This window comes from Electrophorus electricus, unplaced genomic scaffold (genome assembly GCF_041902795.1).
Source record: "Electrophorus electricus isolate QZ-2024a unplaced genomic scaffold, ASM4190279v1 Scaffold29, whole genome shotgun sequence".
Taxonomy (NCBI): domain Eukaryota; kingdom Metazoa; phylum Chordata; class Actinopteri; order Gymnotiformes; family Gymnotidae; genus Electrophorus; species Electrophorus electricus.
In genome coordinates this window covers 105,664-130,583 of record NW_027658572.1, presented here as the reverse complement: position 1 = coordinate 130,583, position 24,920 = coordinate 105,664, and the positions used below count along the sequence as shown (strand labels likewise).

General features: G+C 41.5%; 1 pseudogene; it reads right to left on the bottom strand.

The window, feature by feature from the left end:
* Positions 1–1,244: 1,244 nt before the first annotated feature.
* Positions 1,245–24,520, bottom strand: LOC145655599 (polyadenylate-binding protein 1A pseudogene; annotated as a pseudogene).
* Positions 24,521–24,920: the final 400 nt, after the last annotated feature.

Sequence of the window (24,920 nt, the reverse complement as noted above, 5' to 3'; positions counted from 1 at the left end):
CAGGACTATCTACATCCCAGCTTTTGCAACAACTTAAGTCGCTGCTTGACACACAGTATCGGTTCTCATTCGCGTTTACTGGAGTTAGGCGAGCTAAGGATTAAATCGTAGCCAAACCTATTTTCCAATGAAGACTGCAATAAGGTATGGTGGAAACAGTTTGCTTCTACTGATACAAGGATTACTGCTGTAAGCATACATTAAAACATGCACTTCAAGCCACCAAAACAATAAACAAGTGAAATGAGTGGAAACATTAAGAATTATTTTACTGAAAAGTATTTGGGTTTAAGAAACAATTTGCTGAGACTCCACACAAAGGAAACGAAAGAAAACCCAGCAGGGTTCATCAATTCATCCATTTTGTTTGCATGTCTGCACTGAGTTCACCGTATTTCAATAACCCTATCCACCAATGTGTCAAGAACTATTAAACTACTGCAGGCTCAGAAAACAGCGATGCGGACAAGACAATGCAACGCTTAAAATGAGTTTTACTTGGATCCAAAAGTTAAAAGGTGAAAAACACAAAGCGAAGACAGGCGGCATTCCCTCAATTCGCTGTGAGGGGAAAAAAGACTGCAACAATTAGGCGACTTGCCTTTCTTTGCGAGGGGCTATGTCCGAATGCTAAGGACCTTGCGGCACAAAGAAAATCCAAGCTCAGGGGTTTTCCAGACTGGAATAAAATGTGCTTTTAAACATCCACGTCGCGAAATTTTGCAAAACACTGCTCAGTTCTATGGAAATAAAGAAAGTAATCCTTAAAAGCAATACGTTACATCTTAAGATAAGTGCAATGTAAAATCCATGATCCGTTCCCAACTCTTCCACTATGCATTCGTTCAATGCCTTGAGCCCCACTGCGTTTATGAATACTATCATTCATCACCGGAACGCTTGCAAATCAGGGCTGTTTGGCTGGAAAACCATCCAAATGAAGAGCGTTAGAGATCATGGAGAGAGCATAAAACACATGCTTTACTTTCCATTATGCCATGCGTAATATTGTTTCACCTAAGGATATAATTTATCCTCACTCTTATACGCTTGAGCAGTTTTAACGCCGCGTTTCTTTACACTCACTATTAGACAACAGGTGTACTCGTCGCACTTTCTTGTCTGTTCCTTTGGCCGTGCACCGACCCTAAACGAAACAATTCCACTCCGTTTTCCCCTGTTTTGCCTGCGGGAACAGCTACTCATCTGTTATTCACAGAAACACATATTTCCGTCTCCTTCATTCAAACTGTGGCTACTACGCCGACTATGCCCCAAGCCAACACTTCTCCTCCCCCATGTTCCTTGTGTCGCTCCGCCGTCCCAAACTCCCGATCCCTTTCCTCAATATTCTACAGGTTATCACTCACCGAATATACAGCTTTCAATCGTTGTTCACCCTATTCTACCATACTACTTCAGACCATAGTTTAGATCATTATTTAACCGCCCGCTTCAGCTTCATTTTTTTTTTTTGTAGAATTGATTCTTTATTGATCGTTGACCGACTGTTATCTGGGTTGCGGGCCAGCTTCAATACAGCAGCGTTGTATTTAGAAAGCGATCCTAGAGAATTAGGACAGCTAACGTAAACTGCATGGCGCAAAAGATGGCCTGTAGTCCTTTGGGTTTTTCTCTGGGATCATTCTCTGATTTGGTATGGTAGGCTATGAGTTTAGTTATTTTTGCCTTAGATTCTGTCAATTCAAGGCTTCTTGTCTGAACCTTGTCTGATCCTCTTCTTTGAGGAGACGGTTGCAGCAATTTGCCGGTTCTTTTCCTTTGTTCCCATTCTTCCAGCCAGTGTTCATTCCTGTACATCCAACTCTCTGGCTTCTTTTTCCCCTCTCTGCTCAGACAAAACTCTTCAACTCATGACCTCCATCAATCCGACATGTCCGCTGGATCCCATTGCTTCCACTCTGTTCTAGACGATCTCAAGAGATCTGCATTCTGCATTCAGAACCACCAGGATGGTACCAATCCTCATGAATGCCACACTCAACAGCACCAACATAACCAGTTACAGACCAGTATCACTTCTCTTTTTCCTCTCAAAAGCCCTTGAACGGGAAGTTTACAATTAATTATCTGTTTTCCTCACACAGAAGCAGCTGCATGATCCCCATCAGTCTGGCTACAATCCAGCACATTCAACAGAAACAGCCCTCATAGCAGTGACTGCGAATCTTTATGCTGCTAAAGCTGCCAAACTGTCATCTGTCCTGATTCTTCTGGACCTTTCAGCAGCCTTTGACATAATAAACCACAACATTCTCCTCTATGTTCTCTCCTGTCTTGGTGTGACTGGCTCTGCATGGAAATGTTTTCAGTCCTATCAGGTAACATGGAAAGAATCCACATCCAATCCATGTAGACTCTCCTCTGGTGTCCCCCACGGCTCAGTATTAGGCCCTGTCCTCTTTGTATACCTGTTCTCTTGGTGATGTAATATCTTCTCATGGCTTTTCCTACCACTGCTATGCTGATGACACCCAATTATTTCTTTCTTTCCCACCCTCTGATACGCAGGTCTCCAGACTTATCTCAGCATGCTTGACTGACATTGTGTCATGGATGACAGCCACCACTTGAGGCTCAACCCCAGTAAAGCCGAGCTTATGTACATCGAGAACTCCCTGGTATCACTATCTGAAGCTGCTCGTAGCCTGGGCATAACTTTGGACAACCAGTTGTCATTCTCTACTCATATTTCAAATCTGACCTGGTCTTGCAGATTTCTCCTTTGTAGCATACGAAGGATTCGGCCCTTTCTTTCACAGGAAGCTGCCCAGGTAATTGTGCAGTCTTTTGTAATCTCAAAGCTAAACTACTGCAACTCGCTACTTGCTGGTCTTCCTCTAAGAGCCATCAGCCCTCTACAACTTGTCCATAATGCAGCTGCATCACTGGTCTTCAATCTTCCTAAATTCATATGTCACTCCACTGCTGCGCTCACTTCATTGGCAGTATGAAGTAACTGACCACATCATATTTAAAATCTTGATGCTTGCATACAAAGCCAAAAATGGACCAGCCGCTCTATACATTTTGTCAATTGTCAAAGCCCGGTCCAAATTCACCCCAAAATCCAGTTACACCAACGACCCTCGAAACAGTCCCAACACATGGAAGTGGGAAAACCACACAGCATAGAGGGCCATTCTTCCTTCTCCCTTTCACAGGTTAGTTTATAAAAGGGAAATGTGATGGCATAATCTAGCCTTAGGATATTAGCATCCAGATGCAGCTAGATTAAGGTAGAACCTGGTCCTTAACACTGATCTTGGACAATTTCCTTCTTTTTTGAACCATAACATTAGCCATTATACAACAAAGGCCAAACTGGAGTCAGTGTAAAGAAGCCACTTCTACCAACATCTTAACAGATCAAAGTACAAATCCTTTCATATGTGTCAAAAACCAACCCTGGCATCACTGAGCCATTTCAAGAGGTGAGGGATGAGCTTCACAGTATTTACACTACACAGAATGTGCCTCTTTATAGGTAATGACATGATATCAGACAACAAATATGTTCCTTTTTGTCCCCTGCAATGTTGACAGGAGTCAGTCCAGAACAGGGCTGCACAAATAAGTATACAGTAATGAGCAGTGAAGATGATGTCTTGCCACAACACAATGGCAATCCCAGTATGCCCTGCCTTATCCATTGTGCGTAAAGAGAGGCCAAACCTTTATTTTCTATTCTGTAGAACGCTTAAAGAAATAAAATAAACTCCTTCCACACTCTTTATTCTTTGCTCTCGCATAGTGTTACTTTATAAAATAAAGGATACAACATAGACATATGATGATATTAATGCAACATACTCTCTTGGAGCCCATGTGTCTTGCAGGGGTCCCAGTGCAAAAGAACCTGAATTTGTTTAAGTCACCCATCCACACATTCCATAAGGCGAAGAGAGATGAAGACCACCATCTTGCCTCAAGTTGACATGGGCACATTATGGGTTCTCGAGCAAAATGGCACCTGTTGGATTGCCAGTTTGTCACTGATGGCGTGAGTGAGTATTAACATACATGTATTGGGCAAAGTGCTTGGGGGGGGGGGGTCCCTTTAGTGGGCAGATTCATTTCCTCAGCCATACATTTTCAGTCTCATTTTAGTTCCATTTCTTCATCTTCACTGACTATTTTTTTTTTTTAACTGTCACCTCAGTTCCCTTTCTCCAGCTTTAGCTTTACCTGATAAAAAAAAAAACACCTCACATATCTGGACTTTCATTTGAATGCTTTTTATTCCAACTCGGTGCATGTGCTGAAGGTTCGTCTGTCCTGTCTCTCTCTTCTCAGTTGCAGACAATACAATATTTGCAGGTTCCTCCCAGGAGAAAGGCATGCTGGGATTCTAGTAAAGAGCTACACCGGATGTATGAAATGGCAGGAATGCCACACCCTTATTGTGTGTGTTCATGTTTCAAATGTGTAAGTAAATCTCTTTACAATGTCTCGTGTAATAAATCAGAATCCTGTAGAATGGATCTCAGGCTGAGCTGGTTCTGTTGGCCCTTCTTCGTTACCTAAACAGGTTGGAAAGATGACCATACAATTGCCACAGTCTGCAGGGGTAGTACACCATAAGCAACATAATTACACCAACTCCAAAATCAATACTAAACATTATTCAAATACATACATAAAATTCTTAAAGTTGAAATTAGGAATTGCTACAGGTTTGAAGGCCAGTTTTCAGTCTGGCAATAGCAAGACCCAAGATCTGCGGTGATGTTTTAATATTCAACTGTGTGCTCCATTTAAACTCAACCCCAAATTGTCCCATTGATTCCAGATTAGTTCTTTTTGTTTGGTACAATCAAAAAGAATTGTGCTACAGCATTAAACAGGTTTAGCCCCAGTATTTATAAATTGCTTCTTTGACACACTTACCATCGCTCGACCCAAGATAAATAGATGGTGTCCTGATAATGGAGGAAGACCCATGGATGGTGTCATCTGAACTGACTGACAGGTGACTTTTTTCTCACCATTGTGAGCAGTCTACACTGGTCTGCTTCAATCTCCTATGAAAATGAAAACAAGGAGTTAACCAGGATCTCACAAGTGCACAAAGCCATTCTTTTAAAACATAACATGAAAGTGCTAGCTAGCTGCAATGATAGTGTGTGTGTGTGTGTGTGTGTGTGTGTGTGTGTGTGTGTGTTTGAGAGAGAGTGAGTAATATATCCACTTTACCCTAAGCTGATGCAGGTTTTTCATCAGTCCCTCCATTCTTTGAAAGATTCCATCCACATTTTTTATCATGCGCTGCCGTATGCTTGCTCGTGATTGGCAGGGCCTCGTTTCATGCCTCAGCATCTCCAGGTGTGAATGGCCTTTTGGTGACTGGCAAGGTATCTCCTGCCCTTCTTGCTGTGAGGACAATGATGTCACTTTCTGCTTCTGACTGGCAGCCTCTAAAGGATCCAAGGATCCAAGGATCAACAGTCTTAGTGTCCTGACTGGCAGAACACAAAGGGTGCAAAAAAGTTGGTAAATATCTGAGCCTGCTAAAATTCTATTTATAAAAACACCACCACCACCACCAGAAATATACTGTTTAACTATCATAGTGCAACAATGACTGTGTAACGGAGTGTAACAAATTCTTACCATCTTGAAGAGCAGCATCAGCCACTTTAGCTTGTCCTCCCACATAACCCTGCCCACCAGTATGCATGTAGGCTTCTGATTGGTCAGTTGGGATAGTAGGTGTGAGAACATTTTCATCATCACTCTGTGAATCTCTCTCTATCGAACCAGACTCTTCTGATAGGGAGCCATCTAGGGACCAAAGGCATCAGCCATAAGTACCACAGAGAGCAAATCCTATGACATTGTATACAAACAAAAACAAACATGGGCTTACCTAGACGACCGACTTGATTACCATGCAACCGTAGAACCGCAGACCTAGAGGAGATGTCAGGAGTCCAATCATTGTAAGTGCATCTTTGAAATTCTGCCTTCTCTTAACAGCATTACAGCAGCATTAGAAAACTTTCAAAATCCTGAGTACTTACGGAGCTGTTGATCCTTGCTCGGTGGCTTCAATGCCTCCAGAGGCCGAGGAGATGGTCTTTTCTAACAGGTTCTTCCATCTGTGGAAACATCGCTAAAGCCATCAGGTCCCAATTTCTACAACAGCACAATGTTGTTAAAATCATCTGAACATATGGGCATAGTATTCAAAGAAATACTTGTCATATTTCTGAGCTGATTTTGCGGGAAATTCAAATGGTTATCCATTCATGCACAATATCTACTTCACTTAAGGCTTGGTTTCTATACTTCTGGGTGCCTGGTTTGTCATTTAAACCATAAATGGCCCGACACCATAAATGTAATCACAATACAGACACAGCAGTGCTGACTGGTTGACCTTGATGACAAGATGGTGGGTCAGAGAGAGGAAAAAAAAACAAACTCACGTGTTTTTCTCAGAGGAAGTCCCAGCCACCAGCTCGTATATCTGTCTCTCTGATGTACTGATCACATACAAGGCCTTGTTATCTGATAGAGAAGAGCAGGTTGTCAAACAATGTATTCAAAGTAACCCACATGCAATTTCTAACTGGCTTCTTAATTTTTTAAAAATAAAATAAAGACATAGTTATTCCAGACCCATTCATCTATTCTGGCTATTCATAGCTGTAAGAATAACTACAAATATACCTGTAGCCACAGATCTGACAAGAGATGAATCCAAGCGAACAACGGGGCAAAAGGTGGTTTTGAGGTGCGTGTTCCCACCCCAAACCCCACCCAGTGAGCGCGCTGGACATCGCAAGATCAAACGGTCACCTGGACCCCTTTGGAGTAGCACCAACAGGTCTGAGAGAAGCAGAGCATGAATGTCTGGAACACACACACACACACACACACAGAGTGAGAATGGACCTGTCAAGTAATCATTTGCAAGAGGAAAAACAAAAATGTATGCAAGCTTGCACACAGATCACTGAAAGCATCCATTCACATTAAAAGTCCTTGAAACATGTGCATACACACGTATGAGCATACAGGCAGATGCAGGTGCACACACACACACACACACACACACACACACACACACACACACACACACAGTTATTCAGACCATGTCATGTGTGAGGTAGCAGGGAACCAAATAACTCCAAGTCAGCATAGCACCATGCTCTCAATAGCTGCATTCCCGAGAGTGAACAGTGATTTGTTCAGCTGTGATGATCTCTTACCTATAGCTTTATCTTTACTAACTTTCCAAGTCAACGGTCCTTCGTGGATCATTTTCTTAGTGGTCAGGTCCAGATTCTACATAGAAAAAGAATATAGTTAATAATTCATACTCTGGATCAGGTGCTCCAAGACCAGAGAAGCTGTTTGGAAGGCAGATGGTGGATACATAGTAAGGCCGTACCTTGAACTGAGCAGCGACAGGACTGGCCTGCCTCTCCAGAGGGGACAAGTCTAGCCTGCGCTGATAACGGCTGAGCAGTCGCCGGTGCTCCGTCTCCCTGACGACCTCATTGACAGCTCGTAGTATCCCACGGCAGCACGCCTGTGCCCTCACCAATGTCTGCAGGTCTGGAGAACCAGCTGTTGTGGGGGCACATACTAGTGTTAATCCAGGAGAAAGGGTGTGTGTGCTTGCCTCCTTGGTAAACTGGTATGTGTGTGTATACTGAAGTGTTTTCATGGTTCAATACATTGTGTGTGAGTGTTTCTATACATGCCTTCTGTGTGTCTGATGATGTTATCCAGCAGCAAGGGGTATTTGGTGAGTCTCTGCATCTCAGACACTAGAAGGTCCTTTAATTGTAGTCGGCGGCAGTGAGGGCTGGCTTCACATTCCTAACACACACACACACACACACACACACACACACACACACGAATGAGCCAAGGACATCTAAGTCCAAATGTGGATTCTGTTGACTGCAACACCAATTTATACCTAAAACAGCATCACTAGAAGTTATGTGCTGCAATAAAAGTCAAATATAAAAGACTGGATAGTCTCCAATTCAAAGTATGGGTCAACCAATTCACAACCCAGCCCACTAACAAATATGGCAGAAGCTCTAGTGTTTGTAGGTTTGTCCAAAGGCTTTATACCTCTAAAAAGTGTTACCTGTATAAGGTGCGCGAAACGCGGGTCTTTGCATTTATTTTTAATGAGCTCCAGTGCCTGACTCTGCTGACTGCACAGGTGAGACACCTGCTCCTGGAACTCCTCTCCTGCAGCGTCTTCAAACTATCACGCACACACACAAACACATGAGCTACTGACATATCAAGTAAAGCAACAAGTATATCCCACACTGCACAGAACAACCCCTTCATTTTAGACAGCACCAAAAGATGATGTGAACTAGAAAGGGAGTAACACTAGCCAGCTCTCACTCTAGACACCATGATAGAAAGTTGTGTCAGTGGGCAACAGAACTCTACTTGTGTCATGAAGGCCACCGCAGAAACAACATGTACAGCCTCCAGTCCATACCTGCTCACAGTAATGGCATGGTGCCGATAGCTGATATTGTTCTGTCATTAAATTCTCAGTTTGGGTGGGTTTTACACTTCTTTAATCTTGATTATGATTTAGACACCAAGTAGGCTTCAGAAATTTAGGTTTGAAAACACACTAAGACAAATGGAGCAGATTTACACGCACACACACACGCTCGCACACAGAGAGACTGACCATGAAGACTGTAGACCTGGGGCAGGTTGGGGAAGATACAGGAAAGTTCTTCGACGGTCAAAAGGTTCCTCATCTTCCGGAAGAACACCTGATCGAGAACCCTGAGAGTCCGCAAGTGAGATGCTTCCGTTGTGAACAGCTCTGAGGAAGAGGATATAGCAAAGTCACTACAATTTCTTACAAACGTTACACAATTCAGAATTCCACATTTTCATGAGTCAGGATAGAATTATCATATGTGCATAATAAATAGAATACTGTATGTTCAAAAGATTTAGTAGCTATTTAGTTTAAGTTAGATCAGTAAATAATTGTTTTCATTTTACATGTTAACTGTGTACTGGGAGTTGTCTTTTATAGTCAGTTGCTGTGCACCACATTTGCTGTTTTACCATATATGACAGCCTGCCGTTCGATCTCCCGGGAGCCGAGAGAGGCGAGTGTGTGCGGCTCCACTGTCTCCTGCCAGTTCTGACAGTGGACCGTGTCCTCTTCCAAAGGAGGTGCATCAGGCAACAACGCCAGTGGTGTATCCACACTCCTACAGGAAGGGAAGGAGGCATGGGGAAAGAGAGAAAGAGAGACAGAGCTTCAGCAGCAACTTACTAAGTTAAATCAAGGTGACGGATATGGATGTTAAAGAACTGGACGGCAGGTGTGCATGTGTGCTCATTAGCATCAGACTAATGAGGTGTATATAGTTATAATTACATCTCAGTCATGCTCACGGATCTCTGCGTCCTGGTGCAAGGCGGTGACATACCTGTCCAGAGTAGATGCTGGAGGCCGGACATTCATGGCTCAGGAACCTCAGCAGCTCTTCCACTAGTGTGTCTACTGAAATATCTTGAATGTTGGATGATCTCTTTAGTGTTCGTTTCAGTATCTGTTCATTCAGCTGAAGAACACCTTTTCTGAACGGGTTATCAGACGCAACAATGGTCCTTAAAAATTCCACATTACCTATTATGATGTAATAAACCGAGGTGTGAGAGCTGCAGTAGTGATCTAAGCCAGTTAGCTAGCTAGCTATGTTCTTGTCCAGACACTTTAATGCCTCATGGCTGGTGCAATGACACAATATTCAACATTTCCGTCTGATTCTACTTTTAATTCTGTGACATTAGCTAAGCAACTATAAAGCTACTCTTGTCCAAAAATGCCAGTGTCGTTAGACGTATCAAAACGTATTAAACATAGCTTTAGCTAGGCTAGCTAATCAGACCTTCTATGAAACAATCACAACTTAGTAAATTCATAGTTGTTAATCACAGTAAAGTGTTTTTTCTTTTTGTTGTTTAAAAAGAGTTACCTTGTTACCTTGCTAGCTAACAGTTAGCTAGTAACAATGCCTTCAAAAGTAGTTCTCCACTGATACAAGATACCTAAGAGAAGTTTGGCTTGGAATGTGACTGATTGAAAAACAAAAATACATCACAAATAGCGTTATGCAATAATGCCTAAAGTGCATGCATCAAATACAAACAGTCCCCAATGCAAACCTCTTTTACAAGGCAGCTATTTAGCGTATGCTACTTCTGCAAAACAAACCCAGTCTTGCATGTTAGTGTTAGCTATCCAGCTAGCTAGGCATTGCTCCAGGACAGGTTTTAGTATAGCCAAAATAATTTGATTGCCTGTTAATTTTTTAAAAAAGTTGATGTAGAGATGTGACGTTTTACTAAGCGTGCCCTGATAAAAAGCTAATAAAATAGCTAAGGGCCAGATTCTGTTATATGATTAGTTAGTGTCGTGTCCGTTGATGCAGGAAAGAAGAGACAGGAAACAGTGCGTTACCCTGTGGCCTTTTATTAATGCAGAGCTCTGGAGATGTCACTTCACAACTCAGTGCGAGTGAGATCTAAATCATAACTTTGCAACAGACAGACTTATATTTCTCTCGCCTTGTGCCACTTCTGCTTTTGTGTTTTTCCATCTCAGCCGTCACCTCTGTTTGACCGTCTCGTACACATGTCTTCTTGCATAATCACACATATGCACGTCTAGGGCATTTCCTGTTATGTCTGGACATACAGTAATTATTTTATTTATTCAAGCATTAGTCCTATTCCATTCTGCACATTATTCTCTACTAGTGTAAGCTTAGCATTCATTTCATTTCTGAAACTCCACAATTCCCCCTTTTGATCTCTACAAAGAGATCACCAATCACACTCCTTTATTCTGGCATCTCCTGTCTCTACGTCCCTTTCCCCCTGTATCAATGGCATCATCGTGGTACCCTCATGCACATCTTTCCTTTCTATCATAGCTGAGATTAGTCTAACCATTAACGCCCTAATACATGGAATACAGCAGCACCCGCATGTCACAGCAATTCCCGTGAATGTGGCTAATGAAACCATCAATGACACAATTAAGTCTTTCCACTGACCGAACCGGCTCACCATCCAGGATTCCAACTGGTTGTTTATGCCTGAATTCTCATGCATTTCCTCTGATAGGGTCTTCAAACCATCCAATGCTCTACTAACTGACCCATCCGGAGCGGTATTATTAGGAATGAATGTACAACACACATCCTCAAGCATAGCGCAGACACCCCCCTTTTCCGCCAACAACATGTCTAATGCCATACGATTTTGCACCGCCATCAGTGAGGTTGGTCCCAGCTGATCTCTAAGTCCTTCCACTGCATCCCTAGTCAGGTTGGCTAGCCTGAGGACATTATAATGTACATAGTTAATCCGATCCACATTTTTATTTGGAGTAATGGGGAATAATGCAGAAAGTATCGGAATATTCTCAAATCCCCCTGCTATCTGGTCTGCTAACTTATATCTGTCCGGAACTCCGCGAGGTATTCCTATTGCATCTATGTATGTGGGGGTATTCCTTGTTAAATCAAAATGGTATGCCTCTCGCTACTGTCTTGCTGCATCAGTTACCGGGTCCCTGTGTAGTTTTTTGCCTATCAGTAATAAAGGAGCTGCTAACCTGACCATGGTGCATGTCGCCTCCGAATTCTCTGGCATGTTAACAACCAAAGTCATCCTTCCACAATAATCATACAATCCTGCTCGTGCCCATGAACCCACAGACTCGTTCCCAGTGACCGTGCGGTTACACCATTCCGCCGGGATGTGCGCCAAGCGTACTTGAGGTGTGCTTGAACTTCTAACGAAGCACGTGTAGTTCCCCTCCCCCTTTTCGGGTGAAAATAGTCCTGTCCTGGTTCTGTTACTGATGGGGGGGAAAATAACGCTCAAAGTGTCACAATTCTTAGGGTTTCTTTCCTTAGTCAGGCCAATCATGCACGCATAACCCTTGGGGTCTTTTTGTGGGAATAGGGGTGCCGGGGTGGTTATAAGTCTGGGTCTTGCGGCTGCACATGCTACACATCCACCAATCTCTACCCCCATTCTTCTTCACCGTCTTGTTGTTAATGTTTTAATCCTTTCCTACTGCCATGCTATTATTTAACCCAAGCGTGACCAAACTGTAAATGGAAACACACAACACAATACACCAACAAATAATCAAACAACACAATTGTCCAGAAGTCATCACTGGTGTTCTGTTCTTCTTACTTCGGGGTCTAAGGGTGGACTACCTTGACCCTTTTGCTCCCGGGGATTATTCTGCCCCTTCCGGGTCAGGTGAGTTAGGTGATGTTTCAGCAAGGTCCCTCGCTGTCTCTTGCAGACTCCTCTGCGGTGACTCTGCGGCGGCGCACTGGCTCAGATGAAACCACGTTTCCCCTTTACCCTTCAGGCGTACGGCGTGGCTGGTTCTTTCTGTCACCTGGAATGGACCTGTCCACCTCGGCTCACTCCATTTTCTCTTGATGACTCTCAGCAGCCCCCAGTCCGTAACGGGTATCGTCTGTGTTTGTCTGCTCCCCGTCCGGTCCCCCTCCTGCGTGGAGAAAGCTGAAACGATACTTTGCAATTCATTAAAGTATGATGTGTGTGTGAGATGTTTTTTTTTTCTCATTTATTGTTAAGGGTCCCTGGGGTCCTGGAAATCCTCAACCTGTCTGCAATTCAAAAGGGGTAAAACCAGTTGTTGCATTTACTGAACATCTAATTTGCATTAATGCCAAAGGTAAGGCATCAACCCAATTTAATTTTGTCTGTGCACAGATTTTGGCCACTTTGTTTTTCGCATTTAGATTCATCCTTTCCACCTTACCTTGAGACTGAGGATGATACACTGCCCCAAATGAATGTTTCAGACCCAGCATTTTCTCTAACTCCTGCAAATTGCGCGCTGTAAAATGAGTGCCATTATCTGATCTCACCTTTCTCTGAAACCCATGGTGAGGAATGTACTGGTTCACCAGGAACTTTACCACTGAAGCACTGTCTTCCCGTTTTGTTGGCCACGCTTCCGGCCACCCTGTGTAGTTGTCTACGCACATCAATTCGTACCTGTCACTGTTAAGGCTGGAGACTATGTACTGGTGAAGGTGAGCTCTTACTTCAGTTTGCTACTCCTACATGTATATTTGTCTGTGTTGAGACTAAAACAGGAGCATGTTTTTACACACACACACACACACACACACACACACACACACACACACACACACACACACACACACACACACACACACACACAGATATATATGAGCTGTATGTGTGGAATATTTATTCTGGTAAGCCTGGTCTGTGATATGTAATATACATGGCTGTGAAATATACTGTACAGTTGTGGCTACATTTCCATGATTATTGGTGACTACTCTCTCCTTTAGAGATTACCTCAGCCAGCTCTCAGAGTCTGCAAGGCCACGCCTTCAGCCACGCCTCCCTGAGTGATGGACACCCCAGACGCCTATTGATGCACAAGCAGCTGCATATTAGCCTGTAGGTTCCACCTTCTTAGTATCAGGACTGGGTGGGAGTGTGTGTCACAGACCTATAGGTCTTCCCAGCTCCAGCTCTTGGAAGCCAGTATGCTCAGTGAGGAGTGTTCACTGCCTCAGTCACCCTGTCTCCTCATTATCAAGCTCATTATGAGGTGATTCAGGCATGGTGAGGCAGAAAACCCCTGAAAATATGCAGGGAAGTTTCCTCAGAACTTGAGCTCAGTGTTCCTGAAGTGCAGTTTGAAATGAAATGAGGCTTTTCATTTTTTCATTCATTCATTTATTCAGAATCATGTCTGACTCATGTATGACTCGGTGTTAAAGGAAAGTTTTAACACAGATTTTGTCTGGGTACACACTTTGCAAACTTCAAACTGCATGATTAGCAGACAGTATTGTAGCTATTCAAGTTTATGATCAATAATGTAAGGTAAGTGTGTGTTAACTCTGGGTGGGTCAGGGTGTATTCTCCCCTAAACATACTTCTGACATAATCATTTGTTTAAACACTACAATTCTCTATATCCTAATAATTACTGCCACTTTTTAATAACCTGCAATACACTGTAAATACAGCATTTGTAAGCTTTAAATTTACAAACATGAACAATCATACTATATCAAATACATGATACTCATACCTGTGACATAGTGTTTTGAACAGACATTTGCTGCCACACCTGCTATTTTAGCAGGCTAAATAATCTGCCTTCTGAAATGCTAATATGCTTAATTTCATGCAAGTGCTAGTGTTCCTATTTGCTTGCTGATGTGCATGGAAGCGCCATATTATTATCATTATTATTATTATTATTATTACTATTATTATTATTATTATTATTATTATTATTATTATTGAGTCACACTGCTATCAAGTTAGCTGGTTGCTCTTAGCTAGTAGTGCGAACAGGACAGGGGACTTGGGGAAGACCCAAAGGGTGAGGTTTGTGTGTGTACATTCACAAGTACTGGTGCACAGCCACTGACATACATAAACACTGCTATCTGGATCTGGAATTTTTAACATTAATGTACAGACTATTCTTTCTCCTTAAAAAATTCATTATGGTAATAATTATGGCAGTGTATGTTCCCCTGCAAACAAATGCTAGGCTGCAGGCTGCATGATGCTGCAATCAACCAGCTGATGGCAAATCCAGACAGTGTTGTTATTGTGGCAAGAGACTTATTGTAAATGCATTTCCATTAATTGAGAGTCATTTTAAAAGATATTTACTCTCCCACTGCGCATACTCCCGTTTTCATAAATTGGCAAATATACATGTTGCTGCTTGTCACACAAACTTTTGTTGTACACAAGTAATAATGAGAAAAGGACTCATCATATGTTTTATGATATAGCTAAAGCTATGCATTTATCAAGAGGATTTAACACATTACAGAACACATCTAGTTAATCCTTTCAATGATTGACCCAAGGGCAGATAGCAATTATTTAAGTATTACTATGTTTTAATTTAATAATAAAAATGACCATATTAACCTTTTTGCTTTGTATTTGTTTATATTCAGCTGCCTTTATAATGACAATTATTTATGACAATGACAATTTACAATACATTATCAGTGAGTGGTATAATTAAAGTAAAATCATTGTTAAATAAGTCTCATTCTTGTCTCAGATTCAAACACTACAAAATCTTGGTCTTTGCTTGATTGATTTTTTTAATGGTCCTGACTACAACACTATCCTTTGATAAGCTTGGAAGTTGTACACTACTGTGAGAGGAAGTTACATTCAGCTATGAAAGAACCAACAATCAAATAATATACACAGATTAAGATGGTCATTAAAGATCCCAAACTAAGATTAATGCACTAATTAATAAACTACAACTTGTTTGCAGGAGTTCATCAGTGTTTTATCATTGGCATAGGTAAAGGGGTTTTCAGGCACAAGTTAAAAAAGGCACAAGTTGTCAAAGCATAAGAATAATGACCATAATGATCATAAGAAAGCCTTTCTGAGCCAAAGATCTGAATTAACAGGGAATAACAGGAGCACTTGCAAAACTGTGCCTAAGTGTATCCAGAAAGCACTCTTGGGCTTTTGTAGGAAAAAAAGGTTACACAAAGGTTACACTGATAAAACAGTTAAATCTGAACGAAGAATCAAGACCCAGGAGCTGTAAAAGAATAAGTTAATCTCTGCATTGCTCTCTATATAGGGGGAGTTTTACAACATTGGAGTGCACAAGAAACCCGCTTTTGCCCCGACACCATTTTCACTGCCACCTGATGAAAGCAACATGCTGTATATGGGCATCTCTGCCTTCACTGCCAACTCAGCAGGCTTTGTGTAGAAAAATGCAGGAGCACTCACACTCAGAATCACAGATGACATGGTGAGTTTAAACCACTCCTTGCCATCACTGAGGGAAAGGTGTGGATGTGGTTACCTTACAAGACCAGGCTATTTAGTTAGAAGACTGATAAAGAAGACTGATAACTTTATACTGTTCTCCCAGTGCACATTAATAATCCCTTAATAGTGTAATAAATGAATGGACAAATAAATGATCAACAGTCCCTGAAAATGAAACAAACGTTTATCCTTCCAGATTCCCAGAGCCTCTCCATATCGTCTGAACACCAAGACATTTGAAGCCTTAATTCCGCAGGTATAAGAGATCACTTTCTGTATTCATCACACAAGCATGCAGAAACTGCTGATTTTATATTCTCACATAGGTTTCCTAACACAGTAGACTTTGAATCTTAAAGGAATAATAAGGTTTAAAGAGTAACAAATAATATGATCTCATTAGCAACACAACCATATTTAGATGAAGAATTTCCGAAAAGAACAACATTTCACATGATGATGCTTGGATGAAATGTGTTGAAAACACTGAGTTCTTTTGCTTTTGGTGCTAAAGGCACTTGCAAGTACACCTTACACAGATTGATGGTGGTAGTATAGTTGGCATTCAGTTAAATCAATTAAACTTTGGACAGGGGTAGATTTGTCCTTCATACTGTTATTCAGCACAGGTAATAGCCATTTTGGGACTTTGTATCACTTTTGGGAGGCTGCCGTGTTCTCCTTAAAGTACCCAGGTTGAAGAGTGCTGGGCCCAGGAGTATTATCACCTGCTCCTGCATTTCTGCCGATGAAATAGTGAGACGGATCCACATCCTGCCTGCTTATTGGGGACGTACTGTTCTAGCAGCTCTTCCTCATCTGTCCATGCTCATACCATGGGTTGCTGTACTGTTTCCATGCTTATGTGGTACTCTTTCCGCAGGATGCTATGGAACTTTTGGTGCTCCCTGCTCCTCTCTGGCATTTGTAGCTTGACCTTCCTGGTGATTTTTTTGCAGTCCACGTCACTTTGCCAGGAGCTTCCTTTTGCTGATTAGCAGAAGCAGGAATACCTCCTGTCCTGCCAGGCTTTTGCAGTCATATTAGGCACATTGACTGCTCCGCTCTTACCTGCTTTCTATATCTTATGTTTGGGCTACTTGTGGAAGTGACATGAAAGCAGTGTTATGTTTATGTTAGTGTGGAGTTTGATATCTTGTGGAATTTCCACCACGCTGTTAGTATCATGGCCACCCACAAATTGTTGATCATGAATGTTCTTTAATTGATTTGACTGATAAATGGTAAGTCTGACTTTTAGATCTTTGCATAATGTTTGCTCTATGTCTATCCATATTCTGTCTGATATACTAGGTTTTATCCATTTTATTCCATATTGTAGTTGATTTGCAATAATCAACTACAGTTCTGTAATGTTGTGAGTTTGATTTAATGTGATTTATTTTTCCAGTAGAATCAAGTTATGATGTTGTCCAAAGATTTTAGACAGGTTGGTGGCGCTGGAATAATTGAAAACAAACAATTTCGTTTAGGTTATATTCTCATTTTAATTATTGCAGTTTGTCCAAAGAGTATAAGGGGCAACTTTGTCCATCAATGAAGTTCGTCGCTTATTGTTTTAATAATTGGATGACTATTTAGTTTTGAATAACAGACAACTGGGAAGAGAATTTAATACCCAGATATGTAATATGTTTGGTATTCAGGGGGATGGGGAATGTTTTTAATTGCATCATAAACTTATGCTGCTAATATATAGTATAATACACAAATATCCTACTGGAGATACAATTTGACCAGTTATGTGTGATGTTCTGTGATGATCATATAGAACACCACAGACAACTGTTTGGCACATCACTGTTAAACCTCCTGATTGCAACCCGGGGCATCATGAACTGTACAACATGACCCTCAGACAATGATCTCTGAGTGAATGTGATAAACATAATCATCTTCATATCATCACTTTCTCTACAAGTTCAGTGGAAGAGACGTCAGTAAAAGGGAGTTTTAATACCCTATCCATTTTTAACTTTAATAAAAACACAGACGGAAAAATTCCAGAAAGTGAGACAGAGAAAGGAAACTAGACTTTAAAATGGTGCTGCCCTCTTGACTTACAACTGTAGATTATTGAAATTATTACAAATGTCTGACGCCAAAAGGGATTGTGTCAGTGTTTCACTACTCAGTATTGCATTTGGTAGACAGTATAAACAAGCAGACTATGGTTAAAACAATCACAGAAATAAAGCAAACACCAATATAATCTTGAACCACCTAGTGCCAGGAAACATTAGATTACTGGAACAAAATCAGACAACTAGCAGAACAACTTTTTAACCAATGATGCAGATGCACTTTTAGTGGATTTATTTATCTGTATTTCAATCCACTAAAGTTTTTCATTTGATCTAACATTACATTTAAGACCGACGTCCTGTTACGTCTCACAGAAGATTCCACTGATCAAGCTGCTACTTACCCATCCTGGTCCTGGAGTACCTTTGCTCTGTACACTTTAGTGATGTCTTTGATACCAACAAGCCTATTTTAATCCATCAGATAGTAACCAAACGCTCCTTTGCTGCAGAGCACAGAAATCATTCAAATTTGCAGTCAACAGATACATCTGGGCCAGATTTTGGATCAATGGACTAGGCTGGAACTGCACATATACTGTATATGCAAAATTCAAAATACGGGGAGTGGTTGGTCTCTTTTGCAATCAAATCTGAATCCTATGGAATTCGTTTCACATTTGTTTAATTTGACAGATTTTAAATGGATAATGGACATCACTAGACAAAAAGGAATAAACAACTATATGAAAAGGAACAAAACCAAAAACAAAGGAAGACTTTAACACACTTGCCCAAACAAGCACTAAATCTGACAAAAATAGATCAACCAATGACATAGCTGTGAAGGAACATATTAGCCATTGTTTTCTTGTCATCAACAGTAATTTTAACTGATTGTTAACATACTGTTCAAGTCTTCAACTGATTTGCTCCCAACATACGAATGGGTACAAATATGGTTCATTACCCAGCTGCACAAATTGCTTCTGACATACTGGGCAGCTACGGGCTTCTTCAGTTGTGTGGATTGTCTTCTGCTCCTCCATGTGGCCTGTTTCACCAAAGCCCTTCCTGCAGTATTTGCAGCACTATGGCAAGCGGACACCCTTGTGTGAGCGTTTAGGTGCTTCTCAAGAGTCTGGGCACGTTTGAAACACCTGCCCCAAACATCACTGACATTATTTCTTGTAGGTGATTAGCCACGTGTTTCTCTAGTCACAAGTACTTTTTGATTTATTTGGTTTTTTAAATAGGTAATTTTATATATAATGGCAACAAATGACATTTTAAGTTTTATGACAAAACGTGCAAACAAGCTGGCCTGAGAGGTGTGTAGCGGGATATGACTCAGTGCGTCTCTGGTGCTGCTTTTGATGAGTACAGTGTCATGAGTGTGTCTGTCCAGCGGTGCAAAGAGGGGATACAGCAAGGCATGGCATGGTGTTTATTCATTCGTTTGCATAGAAAATGACGCCTTTTCACATTGTGGAACTACAAATATGGCGGTCTTTTTTGTGCGGCGTAGTAATGACATATGTTGTGGAATTTTTAACAAACAGCAAGTCAGACGTGATTAAGAGAGTAATTTAATAAGAAAAAGAATAAAATAAATGTTTGGCTCTCCTCAGGTAGGGAGCCCCGAGTATACAAAACCGTGGCTAGTTATACTACTCCTGTGCTGTCTTTAACCAATCATCTTTTCTTAAGCAGCTCTTCTTTCCTTTGTTGCTGTGGCTATAAGCCAATCAGCTCTCAGCTTGGTTTTTTCCACAAACCAACCCAAACTGACTCCAAACAGTGTGGGTTGTGTGTCAAGTTGACCTTGATGTTAACAGTTCCTGATACATGTTCAACTTAATCAGCAACAGGCGGATATAAATGTGCAAACAGCATTATTAATTTAAGAACAAAAGGATCAGTGTGATTTTATATGAATCACATAATACATAGTTTCGTATCATTTTCCATCACACGTAAAAACAGAGTCTCACCGTATTGTCGAGCAGGAGGATCTGGACTCATTTATTACTTAATATCTTCCCCCATCTAGCGGTCATTAGAGGTTAGTCTTGAATTGATTTCTGTCGTGCAATATTTTAGATATAAATGTTTACATTTTCTATTACAGAACACGGCAAAGTATAGTCAACCAGTTCTAACCTTTTGAGAAAAACCTTAACTTCAAAGTAGGTGAATCTATTTACTTAGATTGAACCAATCGGATCACAGTTTATTTACATAACATCAATGCTTTGAGTGCTTTAGATATAAGGACATCATGGCGATCTTTCTGCTCACACCTCAGTCAGTCTATAATTCTGTACTATGTGTTTCTATAGCTTCCAACTTTCACGAGTTTCTTGAATCTGTGGAGAAAAGTGCAGACTCAGGTACTTTCTTATTTGTGAACTTTTATACATTTTATGTAATTTATTTATCATCTATAATGTTTTATTACTTTTCATTTATAGATATAAGGACACAAAAACAGTTCATATACTCAATGAATTGTTACAAGATAATCTTTTCTAGAGAATGTTTACCATTTGTTAAAAGACTGATTTATTTCTAAAAGTTTATGCAGTGTGTTAATTTGTCACATGGAGGCAGAAGGGGTGAATCTGATATACCCCTCTTCCATCATCAACTATTCATCGAGTCCTCCAGTGGAGCTTGTACAACCAAAGAAACGCATACAGCGGTCACCGGCGGTTCTAAGTTACATCTAAAGAGGTCTAGGCCTATACACACTGTTCCACCTGAGGTAATAAAATGTTTTGGGGTAAAGGTATTTTCATGAGGCGATCTGTGATCTTATTATAATAGGCTTTGAAGCTCTCTGCAACAGGTGCAGAGTGGTGCAAGACTGTGTTTGAAAGCATAAAGAGGAATAATGTTTCTGGGGTATCTTAAGGCCTTTGTGGGTCTGTAAGTGCAGAGCAGAGGCTCTGATGCAGGTGGTTTCAAGGCCTCTGTGGAAGTCTACGGCAGATGACTCTGGACTGTTCCCGTGAGAAATAGCTTCCTAAGTATTGGGAAAGATCCCGGCTTTTAAAAGACGTGAAAGCCTCTTCGAGAGTTCTGTGGCTAAGCAAGGTTCATTATCTTACCATAAGAGCAGGGTGATACTGACCTGCAACATCATCTTGCAGGTGTTTGATGGTATGAGTTGAGATCATCTTTGTTAAAAACAAAAAAAACAACAACAAAAAAAAAAACCAGGAAAATCTTCCAATAGGATATACTGGGGTCAAGCTTCAATTTGTACAATGATAGATCTCAATTTGCATATATTGAATAATGTATGGTTGAACACAGTGGTTGAGATTTCAAACACCAGTATGTAGAGAAGGTGTGGCAATCACATAATCAGTTGTGAAAACTGGATAAAAATGTGTGTTCCTTGTGTGATTATTAGACATATTCTGGACTATGCCTCGTTTGTATGTAACGCTGAGCTCAAAATAAATAATGGACCTACTACTCTCTTCAATTAATTCTTGAGTCTGCATCTTTATTTTCTGTTTAAATAGGACTTAATAAAATTAATGGAATTTGGGCAATATCTAGTAACACAGTGCCGAGTCTGCTAAATGTAGATCCCAGCCTTTTATATGGCCTCTTCCCTTTAATTCTACTGACTATAATTAATGTAAACCTTGTCGATTCTGGTGTTTGCTGTATAGAGGTAGCGAAAACTTTGCTAAAACAATGAAAAATATGCATCCTGTGAAAAGTTTATTGAACAATATAACATTGTTCCTTACCCAGAGCCATAACACGTCATTGATGGAAATCACACTGATGTGAGGGCGGTATGGGCCAACTCAACTGTATTTCCTGATTGTTTTATTCTGCAGGAGGATGTGGTCCAAATATTTAAAAAATCACAGGTTTGTTTAAGAGGACATAGTCGAACAGTTTGGGCTTACTGTTATTTTAATACTAGTGGTAACTATTAGTAAATACAACAATCTGACCATCCTCATACTGCATTGAGGGGTGATGGGGTGATGGTACCAGATGATGTTTAGGTATGTGGTTATGTTAATTTATTTTTGTTCCTTTATATTCACATATTTTGCAAGTGCGTATGTTATTGAGTTTAAAACCATCCATATATTATGCAATTATAGAAAATACAGAAACTGCATGAGACTTCTCTTGACTTGCTAGAAGTTCAGACTGTAGCAAGCTTAGCATTAGTAAATGGAATAGGTGTCATTTTAAGGATTCATTTAAAGTATTCATGAGGTATTTCTCCTAACATCGATGTATCGACAGTACCAATAAAATAAATAGCATAACAAGAATTACAGGTGTATAATAGTGTAGTTACCCACAATGGTTGAAGTGTTTGAAAAGAGTTGTATAAAAGAATAGTTGGTTGGTTCGTGGCATAAAGTCATGAAACGGTGAAATGAGGTCATAAAAAGAGTGTACAGGGGAAAGTGCTTTAACATTGAATTAGACAAACTAATAACATAAAACAAGGGAGTTTAGAGATTCTGTGTCCTTTCGTAATGATTTGTGCATATGGCAGGCTGCTGCAAAGGATCCTGGGTAAGCTTCAGCAGACCTCAGTGTAAGATATATTAATAATATTAATCATAATAATACTATTCAGAGGTTACTTGACTAGTAATCAGAATGTTGCTAGTTCAAGCCCTACCACTGCCAAGTTACCACTGCTGGGTCCCTGAACAGCAATGAATCCTCAATTGTATTATTAATACAATCCAATACACATGCCTAATGCTCAGCTGTCAACTGCAAAAACTGACATTCTGAGCATTCGAACAGTAAGAGGAACAAAAAGAAAGGAGTCACCGACTGTACACGTGTCAATCATTTAGCCTTTTTACATGTTGTTTTAGTTTACTGTAATCAAGGCCTGAAACTGGAGTCTATGGACCAGGCAAAAATATTTCAATATTTAATGCGTTTTTATTTTTTCAGTTTCAATGTTTCAATGAGACTCAGGAGACTCCAGCATAAGCAGAAGCTCCAAGTTGTCGATCTCCAGGAGCAAACCCGTCCCTGCAAGGTTGGGGTGCATGTTCTGGATCACGGGAAACAGACCATCGATCACCCAACATCTGCTTCTGCTCCTGCGGAGGTTCCAGATCCAGCACGGAGGCAGTGAGAGGTTCCTGGCCGAGAGATTGGTCTGCAGCGGGCCTGATGGTACTCGGCATGTATTGGAAATGCTGTGGCTGAATGCTGTGCGTAGCCCAGCGGGTGCTGGGGTGGAGCTGTGCCAGTTGCCTGCTCGGGTAGCAGGTAGCCCAGTTCTGAGCCTGTGGAATGGCCATCATGAAGTAGCCGGAGGGCGGGGCGGGCTGGTAGGGGTTGAGCACTGGGTTGCGCACGGCACTCACGCTGGCCATGCGCTGCATGTACTGGTGGGTGAGGTGGGCCTGCCGCTCCTCCTTGCGCTGCGCCAGGGCCACGTACAGCGGCTTGGTGCCTACGATGCACCCGTTCATCTCCTTCATTGCCTCGGTGGCCTCCTCCGGCGAGGAGAAACACACAAAGCCGAACCCTTTGGAGCGGCCGCCCTCCGTCATCACCTTGGCACTCGTGATTGTCCCGAATAGAGAGAACTCTTTACGCAGACGCTCGTCGTCCAGACTGTCGTCTAGGTTTTTAACGTACAGGTTCACTCCCTGGTAGCGAGTCGTGCCGTCCTGCTTCATCTGCTCAAACTTGCGTTTGAGCTCTGTCTGCCTCTCGCCTTTCTTCTGGGCACGAGCCACATACAGCTGCTTCCCATTCAACTTCTTCCCGTTCATCTCATCCACAGCCCTTTTGGCATCCTCGTGCCTCTCGAAGCTCACAAAGCCAAAGCCCTTGGACTTGCCGCTCTCGTCTGTCATGACGCGACGGCTCAGCGTTGGGCCGAACTTGCTGAAGATCTCATTTAGCTTGTTGTCGTCCATGTCCTCGCCAATGTTCTTAATGTACACATTGGTGAATTCCTTGGCCTTGGCCCCCATCTCAGCCTCACGCTCCTTGCGAGACTTGAAGTGGCCAATGAACACTTTGCGGTCATTGAGCAACATGCCATTAAGTTTCTCAATGGCTCTCTCCGCAGCCTCGCTGGTCTCAATGTGCACAAAGCCGTAGCCCTTAGAGCCATTCTCATCACACGCCACCTTGCAGGAAAGGATGTTTCCAAATTTGGAGTATGTGTCGTAAAGGGCTTCACTGTCAATAGACTTGTCCAGGTTCTTGATGAAGATGTTGCCATCTGCGCTCTTCCTCAGAGAGGGGTCTCTGTGGGACCACATAATGCGCACAGGCCTGCCTTTGATGACGTTAAAGTTCATAGTGTCCAAAGCACGCTCAGCATCCACCGGCTGCTGAAAGTTCACATACGCATAGCCGAGTGAGCGACTGGTCATCATGTCCCTGCAAACTCGGATGGAGACAATTGTGCCAGCAGGGCTCAATTTCTCGAATAGCATGGCCTCGGTAACGTCTGGATGAAGGTCACCCACGTACAACGAAGTCATCGGCGAACTTGGAGCACTTGGATTCATTTTCGTGAGGATCGTCGGTCAACCTTTCTGGAAATCGTAGTCGAAAGTAGTAAATGAATAAAATAAAATCATAAATGATTTAACCAAATGATCTAACTGCACGAATTATAAAACAGTTTGAAACAGCAATTCAACAGAGCCAGGCAAGTGTCGACCGACCAAAGCGATCAAAGCAACACTTTAGCTTTAGATTCAAATACATGACAACTTGGTTGTTACGTAAGAGTGCTTTTACGTAAATGTTTATTTTTAAATATTATACAAACGCTATTTATTTATTTATGAATTATTCAATTATTTTAACTTATAACATTAATAGCGTGAATGAGAGGCTTTAACAACGCCTTATATTTCAAAATATTACCTAGTCACAGCATTTTCCAAAAATCGTCCATATGCT